This window comes from Oncorhynchus mykiss, chromosome 13 (assembly GCF_057628025.1).
Source record: "Oncorhynchus mykiss isolate SJ-2025 chromosome 13, ASM5762802v1, whole genome shotgun sequence".
NCBI classification, from domain to species: domain Eukaryota; kingdom Metazoa; phylum Chordata; class Actinopteri; order Salmoniformes; family Salmonidae; genus Oncorhynchus; species Oncorhynchus mykiss.
The window spans coordinates 56,520,032-56,529,934 of record NC_143034.1 but is presented as its reverse complement, the minus strand read 5'-3'; the positions used below and the strand labels follow the sequence as shown (position 1 = coordinate 56,529,934).

The 9,903-nt window shown below is 42.4% G+C and overlaps 1 long non-coding RNA gene across 1 annotated transcript; it reads right to left on the bottom strand.

Moving 5' to 3' along the window:
- Positions 1 to 1,539: 1,539 nt before the first annotated feature.
- Positions 1,540 to 3,810, bottom strand: LOC149978932 (uncharacterized). Its single transcript, XR_016486011.1, has 2 exons — positions 3,495 to 3,810; positions 1,540 to 2,355 (listed from the first exon to the last, which is right to left on the bottom strand). It is a non-coding gene; the product is annotated as an uncharacterized LOC149978932 (long non-coding RNA).
- Between the last annotated feature and the right edge of the window lie 6,093 nt (positions 3,811 to 9,903).

The following is a 9,903-nucleotide window of genomic DNA, read 5'->3' as shown; positions in this document are numbered from 1 at the left end:
TGAAAGCCTGTGTTATATCACCAGAATCTGTTTATCAAGGGCATATTAATGTCGGAAACAGCACGGATTTAGAGAATTAACAGAAAAAGCAGGGTGGGGACGGACAGTCTGTCGTTAGTATGAACATGTGTATGACGCATTTATGAGTACTGTGTTCTGTGTGTGTGTGTGTGTGTGTGTGTGTGTGTGTGTGTGTGTGTGTGTGTGTGTGTGTGTGTGTGTGTGTGTGTGTGTGTGTGTAATCTTAATCTTGATTGTGAGTGGGGATTGAGAGAGGAGCCATCTGGCTAAATAGAGACCCGAGATGGAGACTTAAAAAGCTACTCAGATGTGAAAGAGGGGTCTTTGACTTTCATATTTCAATGTTAAATATCAATGCAGGCATATTTATTGTGGTAAATATGTGTGATCAGTACTCTTCTGTTCACTGTGTGTAGCAGAGGATTGACACAGTCGTTGTAGGCTGCCGCTGCAGAGATATCAGAGGGCGGATTAACGGAATTGAAAGCGTTCCTATGAGGTCAATAATCTGTGCTGACGCATGTCAATTAAGGCAGTGCCATTTTTCATTTTCAAATACACATGCTCTGTGGAAGACAAAACGTCCACCACAAGGACATTTCTTTACCATATTTATTTACTGATATATTTTTACTGAGTGAAGCTAATGTTGTTCCTGTGGTATGGTTTTCATCCTTTTGCTTTCAAGCGAGAGGGTTAGATGAGCAGCAGAGGGCAGTCATCATCGCCAACATGAGCTGCGCAGTAGGAACAGCACCATCTATAGGATGATAATCTGAACTTTGACCCAGACTGCCATCACACACACACACACACACACACACACACACACACACACACACACACACACACACACACACACACACACACACACACACACACACACACACACACACACACACACACACACACACACACACACACACCTACACACATACACACACTCCTGTGTCTGTCGGCAGGGTAGCCTAGGGGTTAGAGTGTTGGACTAGTAACTGGAAGGTTGCAAGTTCAAACCCCGGAGCTGATAAGGTACAAATCTGTCGTTCTGCCCCTGAACAGGCAGTTAACCTACTGTTCCTAGGCTTTCATTGAAAATAAGAATTTGTTCTTAATTGACTTGCCTAGTTAAATAAAGGTTAAATGTATGTGGACAGGCAAACTGTAATGTAACTTGATGTCGTTCGTAATAAATATTTGTTTATTAGGCGCTTCAATACAAAGATAATTGGTGCATTTTTATGAGTGCATGAGTTTTAGATAAAACCAGATAGATCCTATGTGAATTGATGAACTTCTAACAGCTCTGTTTTTAGAGTTCATGTTCCTCTGGCTCATTTTGCCATTTATCAGGATGATTGTGGACAAGCCCCAAACAGATGACATGGGCTTTTAGAACAAAGGACAGAGCTGTTTTAATTCGAAAAAGTAAGGATTTCTTTGAAAAATAGGTTTCATGTTTCCAAATACCATCAGAGGCTTAGTTAGGATTCACTGTTACTTCATAGCAGAACTGGATTTTCATGCCTTTAATACGTTTTTAATGTTCTTGTGACCAATGTCAAAGGTTACAAAGATTTTTCATAGCCACACCAACATGTCATGATCTAACTGTCCATTTGGACATTGATTTAAAACTAGAGGGTTATTTTGGCTTCTGAAGGACAATCGGCACAATATTTCATGAAAGCTTATGAAGAAGACTAATGCCTTCTCTGTCTTTGAGTAAAAAGTCCTCATTGAGCAACCATGTCCTCTGACAGTCCTCTGTACGTCAGTCAGTTCGTCATCACTTGTTAATCTGGTCAAATTCCCAAAATGAGCATCTGGAAAAGGCTACGCCCTTGTGTGGCGGCCTCAGCATTAATACAGTCAGCCTGTCTGTCTGTGAATTGATATGCAGAACATAGTCAACATGCATTTTTTTAGCAAACATCAACCTTATTTTTGGAGGCCAGAATTTCCTTCTGGGAAATGGTACATTTTGGCAATGAAATGACATTGTGGGTATGGTTTAATATTGGTACGGTCATTTGCAGCATCAATGAGATTACTTTGTGCGTTGCAATCCATATAGCTTCATTTTCAAGATTGCTAAACAAAAAGTAGCACATTAACATTGGGTTGAAGGAAAAGCTGAGGGATGTTTTTGTTGAGTTCTTTGGAAGTGATTACAGGAGAGGATATGTCAGGTTTGTCTGTCTGTCCAATGCCCATGGGTGGGGTCTCTCTCCTGTTTACATCTGGGCCGGCGATCTTTCCCAGCTCCAGACCTGGTGCCAGGGTGTCCGGCTGTCTCCACGGGACTGGAAGCAGACAGACGTCCTGAGAGTGCTGGGGAGAAAGGATATGTATGTAAAGAAACCTGCCGGAGGGCCTTGGGCCTTCCCATCTGTCGTCTCTGTCTGGATGGAACCTTTCTGTGTGTAGATGTCTGAGGGCGCTAGGGGGGTTAGTCTTTTCTTTGACTTTTCTGTTAACAAAAGCCTCACTTTCTGCTAGAGCACAAAGACTTTACCTCCAAGGGAAAGAGACACAATTCTGCTCCATGTTTGTTTATTTTCCCAGCATGCCACTAATACTCGGTGGTGTCCCTCCCTCCATCAGACATATCCTGACCCCCCACCCTCAGCCCTCCAAGTCCACAACAAATGAGTTACAAGGCATACACATTCAAAAGGTCCCTCCCTCTCTGCAATCCAACACAATGTGATAAATCGGCACTACAGGGCCCCAAGAGCCTTTCTTGCCTATACTAGCTTCACGTTCAAATACTGAACAGCATAGACCTTTGTCTTGACATGTATGTATTCAAGCACTCTTGTCTTTGTTGCCATGGTGCCTCTGTGGGCAACCATGAGGGTGCGCCAAATGTAGACAGTTGTTACAACTTAACTGACATCAATCAAAAGGCAGCATGTTTACATTTTAGGTTAAAATGCTCTGTTTTACAGATCTGGTAATATTGAAATTCAATCGGCGGACAGTGGCGTACACTGTGTTCTTTCTACTATTAACGAATGTAAGATATATTTTATACAAGTTTGGAGAGTTTAGCCATGCCAGTAAAAAATATTGCAGAGGTTTCAGGCAGAGGTTTTTTTTTAAACCAGAGTGCTAATTTTGTAATGCGTTAGTGTATCAATTTCTCTCAACAACCCATAAAATCGAGACCTCCTCGATGTGGCAAAGGTTTCCCTATGACGTTAGTGGGATATCATCTTCTCCTAGTCCCTATCCTACATGACTGTTGCTGAGATCTGTTTCTATCTAAAGAATGGAGGAGTCAACCAAGAAAACATTTGTTGCTGAAAGGTTTAACTAAACTGAAGTTTCAAAGTATCAAAGTTTCCTTCCCCCATTAAATATACCGTTCCACACCCGATTCCTTTACATAATGGTTTAGTAAGTTTAGAAAAAAGATCAACATAGACACAGCCCTCTTTACTGGACATAAGGGAACTATTACTCACTCGGAGTTGTCCAAGCGGCATACACAGTCATGAGGTGCTGAAGCCAGCAGACGTTGTGAACGTGTCCCTGTTCTTTGTGTCTTCAGTCTCCATGAGTTACTCCAGAGATGTTCCATGAGGTAAGCAAAGAGGCAGGGTTATGCAATCAAAAGACAGCCGAGGGCAGCTCCTGTTCGGCCGCATTGTGTACGAATACCACAGGAGAGACATACTGGTCCATGGGCACAGAGAGTAGAGGGGATCTAGACTGAGGAACCAGGGGGTTGAGGATTTGTTTCGTGCTGTGTTTATTTCCTTCAGAATTGTTTTTATGAATAGTATAACTTGTTTGATCAGGAAATTAGACCTGAACGGGAAGGAATCCATGTGTGGTGTGGTAAACCAAGCTTACCCACACTCTACCCACAGATCTGTTATTTTGTTCATTCTATAGTAATTGTTACCACATTGCTGTATCATGTTGGCCAGACCTTCCTGAACATGTGTTAGGGGGTGTAGGCCTACCGTGCACAGGTCATCACACATTGCACTGCCGGTCTAGCCCTATCTGATAGTGTTGCCATTAGCCTGCATTCTTGAAATTGGTCCCAAAACTCACAGACTAGTTCCAGACTTTACCCCTGTATGCATTTTGTCCTCAGACCCAAATAAGGGAGTGACCTAGCAGCTAGCCTGATATATTAGTAGTGCATTATGATGACTGATTATTTCAGAGTAAAGGGACCATTAAATTGGACCAGGGTGAAGCCGTACCTCTCGGGGGGACAGCAGCTGGCAGGCGACTGGCGGACTGAGGCGCTCGCAGATCTGATAAAGGCCTAAAGGGAGCCTTTTCCTTCCTGAAAGGCGGACTGTTTGTGTTAGCCTGTCCTCCATCTCTTCTTCTGGGTGTGGGAACCTGCTCCTCCCAGAGCTCATGGCTTCCTCTAGTCAAGGACCCCACAAAGCACCACCAGTCTGTGTACCATGTGACTTACATTTAAAGCCTAGCCTGGGAGAGGAGTGCTTTTACAGTGGTGTTAAAGCGCATGTGACACATGTAAAGACCCTTACCGAAACACCACATGAATCATTGAAATGGTTTTTAGACAGCACTAAATTACAGATGTAGGATTTTAATTTCACTCTTTTGTTGCTGAGAATTTTCTTGCACAAGAGGAAATGCAAACTTGTAGTGTATTCATGGTTTTAAAAGGATTCTAAAGTTAGTCATTTCCACATATCAGACTTTATATGCATGATTTGCCCTAACAAAATGTTTCCTGCTGTACTAAACTGGCTCAAATTAAGATCCTACATCTGTAGCCTACTTAGACACGTATGTAATATGGAGTAATAGGATTTCAATTAACTGTTTTACTCTACATGAAGCCTGTGTAATCCTTTGTAACACTCTTCCTGACCATATTTCTCAGAACACATTGCAACCTATAGCAATGTTCTACATACTCAGGAGGACAGAGAGCTGTCGAAGGGTTTTCTTTCTCCGTCTAATGCATTGTTGACTTGTTTTATTTGTTTTAAATCTCACTCACCATCAAAGAGACTCTTTCACCTTGCAGCTCCAGAGGAGCTCAGATTTACATGAGGGTCCCATTGGCCACAGTAATAAGTCATTGGGGCACTACAAAACAGATGCCCTGACTGTGTCCCCTCTCCATTGCCCTGCATACGTCATCAGGAATGCTGCCGTTCTCTTCCATAGGCAGCGCTCAGAAGAACGTCCAGAGCTGATTAAAAGCATGCCGATTTACACCCCGAGACCACATTAAACGCTCCCCCACTGTTTCCCACAGTAACCTATTCACACCTGTTCAAGATTAGGTGGTGCTTGGAGCTGGGGTCCCACTACTCTCATATGGGCCACATTCCCTTGTTGTGCTCTGTGTGACCAAGTCTGACCAAGTCCTAGGCTCCCAGGCAGGTTTATGGGGCCATAGCTTCTGGGTGTGAAAGTTACCTGACAGAGCGTGGCAAATAGGAGAGCCTCTGGGCTTTCACTTCATGTCACATAAGGGCAGAAGAAGGTAAATAAATATACATTCCTGTCTTGGTCTCCATTAATGCATTCAAGGATGAAGTGTTTAGGTTATTTCCTTGAATTTTTTTCATTTCCCCCCAAAGATCAATACATTTATAGCATAACTGTGTTAGTTTATCTGTTGAGGAATATCAAGGTGGTAACCTAACCAACAGCAGAAGTAGAAGTTTCTACTTACCATTCAAAAAGATCTATGCAATGGAGTTTTTGAACGCCTATAGAGGAAAATCCAACCTTTTACAAAGTAGCTCAGCTGTTCAGATGAAAGGAAACCAAGTGCTGTGAAGAAGCTACTTCCCATGACATCATTGTTTGTTAAATGACCTCTGCAGCTGTGTCAGACACACCTTGTCATTTCCTCTCTGAACCATTCCAATTATTTAGTTAATTTACTTAGGGGAAAAAGACTGGCCATGCTTGCCAAGATGTTTCTTGGCACACATGCAAGAATATGGTACTGGAAAGAGTGAACACCTTGCATGTATTATTGCAGTTTAACCAATTACACTTGAGGTCTTCCGGCATTAACTCACTGTCCACAATGCACGCACATGCGCGTGCACATACACACACACACAAATATACACACACACACACACTTTAATTAAGGTGGAAGTGCAAAAAATAAACACTGATTAATAGATAACTCTTCAATTACAGCTGTTTCCAAATCCCTGGTTTCAAAGGAGAACTTGCAAATTACAAACAGATTTCCTGAGGCAGAGTTGGTAAACACTGTGGAAGTCGCTTTTTTCCTGTTGGTGTCAGAGATTGACATGAAACAGCCCTGTTGGTCTTTTACACCGTGACAGGAGTGATTGTTCCACTGTTGTTCCAACAAGGGTACGAGGATTAGATTGTTTCAGGGTGAGAACTTCTTTCAAGATCAACATTGAGCCAACATATTGACCATGAATAACATATCCGTCACTGCCTTGTTCATACTATTTATTTCTCTAAGCTTTTTGCAATGCATTGTAAATCACAAGATACAACATACACCATGGTTCAACAGGAAGTCGGCCAACTATCCTGTATTATGTATCACAGTGAAACCAAACTCTGACCAAGTCTGTTCTCATTCCTCTTTTCAGACAAATGGATTAAATGTATCTTCATGCTTGACGGAGTCAACAATACAGTCACGATAGGATGTCACTTTTGTGGTTTCCCTTTGTGCCGTTTTGACGTCCTTCCGTCTTTGTTGCATGATGGGAATCATTTTCACCCTTTTCCAGCAGGCAGCTGGTTGAGGCTCACTATGTTTGAGAGAGGTCTTGATGAGGAAAGAGAAACAAAGGGAAAACCCTGTTAGCAGTACACTCCTTGGTTTAATTAGGAAGTCTGTGGGGAGAGAGACAGAAGGGTGGCTGGCTACAAGGAGACAAGAGGTAAGATACTACACAGCACAATCGATTAGAAGATGAATGTGCTCGTTCAACAGTTGGTCGTTGTTGGGCATTGGGGGAGCTGCAGCTGCTTCAATCGTCAAGATTGTATCAGTCAAGATGGCCTTTTGTTATGGCTGAAGAGAGCCCTGTAGTCTGAATAAAAATTTAGGGAAATAATACAAAACAAAAAAAGAGTTGTTTCTAGAGACCCTGACCCACCAAGGTTCTACACAATGTCCAGACTCAATAACGTCACAGTGTCTACTGATCTTGCATTGTTTGTTGTTCAGACTTATTTTACTCTGCTGAGAGTTGTTCATGTCAAGTTGAATCAAGATTCAAAACTCAAGTTAAACTGCCAGATACAAGAGGGTGAAGAACTTTACAGTTTTAAAAAAGTCTTTAAAAAGCTGTGCTTAAGTTTTTCTTTTAAAACAACAGTGGGAAATCTTGGGTTGAACTGAGATTTAATGGCGATCCAGTGCATCCTCTATCCCTCTGAGTTGTTGAGTTTGTCAGGAAGGGCTTTACCTCCAGTGTGCATGGGAATGAGGACATACCATGGGTTAGGACCCCAGAGGCAGCGGGGCAGGCAGCACTTCAGACACCTCTTTGAGAGCTGTTGGCACAGCATGAAAGAAAAGACAGTCTTGGGCAGTGCCAGTGAAGATAACTGTTGTGAATGCCATAGTGGCTTTTCTGTTCCTTTTAAGGTAAAATGTGCTTCTTGGATAATGGATGTAGTCTGGATTTCTTCCAATAAAAAGTTATTAATATGTTTATCCTCTCCCAGCTATCACAATAATCATTTGTTTAAGAGAACCACCACCATAATTGTGGTTAACGATTGCCTTGAAATACTTTTTGATAAGCGATTTATTTACCTTGGACGGTGTGCACTTAGTACCTTTCAGAAGGAGCAGGAAGAAAACATTGCTTGACGAGGCGCTTGAAATATAGATTGGAATATCTGAAGGGCTGAACCAATACATGGAATTTAGCATGTTTCAGTGGTTGCTCTTTCAGTTTTCAAGAACATGGGCCAATGTTGAAATTCAGCAGAGGCACAAACTTAAAAGTTTGAAACTCCAAGTGAACAAATATTTCTGACAGTGAAGATTTGGGAAGGCAAGCATTCTTACAAGCGACTACTGCAACAATCTAATCAAAACCCTCTCCTGATTGCCAAGGTTCCACTTTTGTTGTATCCACTGACATAACCATCAAAGAACTGCTCACGTTCAAGAAATGGGAGGGTTGTGTCTGATAAGCAGGCAAGCTGCCTATTGTTTCCTGCATCAGCTGGCCTGTGCCCATGGTCGCTGAGTGTCAGGTGGGGTGAGTTTACAGAGGAAGTAGTGACATGGGCCAATCGTCCAGGGGAAAGGTGGCTGACGCACTCTCCAGCTCTTTAACCCTCCGGCCCTTGAAGAGCAACTAAACAGTCACTCCCCAGCTCTTTAACCAACAAACCCTTGTAGAGCAATTAAACAGTCACTCTCCATCTCTTTAACCCACCAGCCCTTGTAGAGCAACTAAACAGTCACTCCCCAACTCTTTAACCAACAAACCCTTGTAGAGTAACTAAACAGTCACTCCCCAGCTCTTTAACCCACCAGCCCTTGTAGAGCAACTAACCAGTCACTCTCCATCTCTTTAAACCACCAGCCCTTGTAGAGCAACTAAACAGTCACTCCCCAGCTCTTAACCCACCAGCCCTTGTAGAGAAACTAAACAGTCACTCTCCATCTCTTTAACCCACCAGCCCCTGTAGAACAACTAAACAGTCACTCCCAGATCTTTAACCCACCAGCCCTTGTAGAGCAACTAACAGTCACTTCCCAGCTCTTTAACCCACCAGCTCTTGTAGAGCAACTTAAAGGTCACCTCAAAATGAATTTACAATGGTTTGGACATATGAGAAGCTCTGACCACAGAATACTTCAAATGACAGTTTCACATTGATCAGAAACCCAGTTCTAATATTCATAACAGCAACGTATCTCTTGAAGTGAATAATTGTAACACTGTTTTCAAGTGAACAATCCACAATTATTAGGATATGGTTAGCTGTTTTTCCATTTGGGCTGGACTGTTCAAGAACATGAGCCGTCTTATTTGTGTGCAGACACCTAATGTGAGAATTTGTCTTCCTTTACACCAACAGCCCTAACAGCCTGATGATAACAGGGTGAGCTCACAAGCAACGATGAAAAAAATATTTCTAAAACATTGACCTCATATTCCAGGTCAACCAAGGTCATTGATTGGACGTCATTTGAAATAGAAGCTGTAATAAATAAGCCCTTTGCTCCTCTGGTACCACATATTTTGATTATTTCAAGCTGTTTATGGTTAAGTCATGCTTCTCTGGGGTTTTTTTAATCAAGTATTTGATTGGAGGTAACTGACTGAAAAGGATCCCTGTAATGTTGGCCTCATTACTTTTAATTGTGCTCATCCCATTCTGGCTTGTAACAGCTAGCCATTATGGGCTTCTTCGATTCAATTCAAAGAATTTGATCCAATCTCACTTTTGTCTTATTCATAAACATAATTATCTGCTTGGCAGTCCCTGGAACAAAAAAAAAGTGACGTACAACAAATTCAGAAAGAGGGTACGGTTGTGGAGAGCACCTGTTAAATCCCATATCAGGTCACCCCTTTTTTCCAACTTCACTGCTTCTTAGCCCTAGCTGCTGGTAACCTGTCATGTGGAAAAGGGACACATCTTACTAAGTGATTAACATTTGGTCTCAGAGTCAGGTGTCTGAATGACTCCTTTCTCCCCCTATAAGGAGCTTCCCTATGCGTGGGGTAAGGTTCGCCCTCAAAAGTGACAAAGTGTGTTGTAGGTGCTCCTCTGACGCAAGCAAACCATTTAGTTGTAGTGTCTGGTGTCACAGGGACGCATAGCAACGCAAATGCTGCCTATAAATATACCTCCGAGTCTGTGCTATTTTAAACCAAGTCAAAC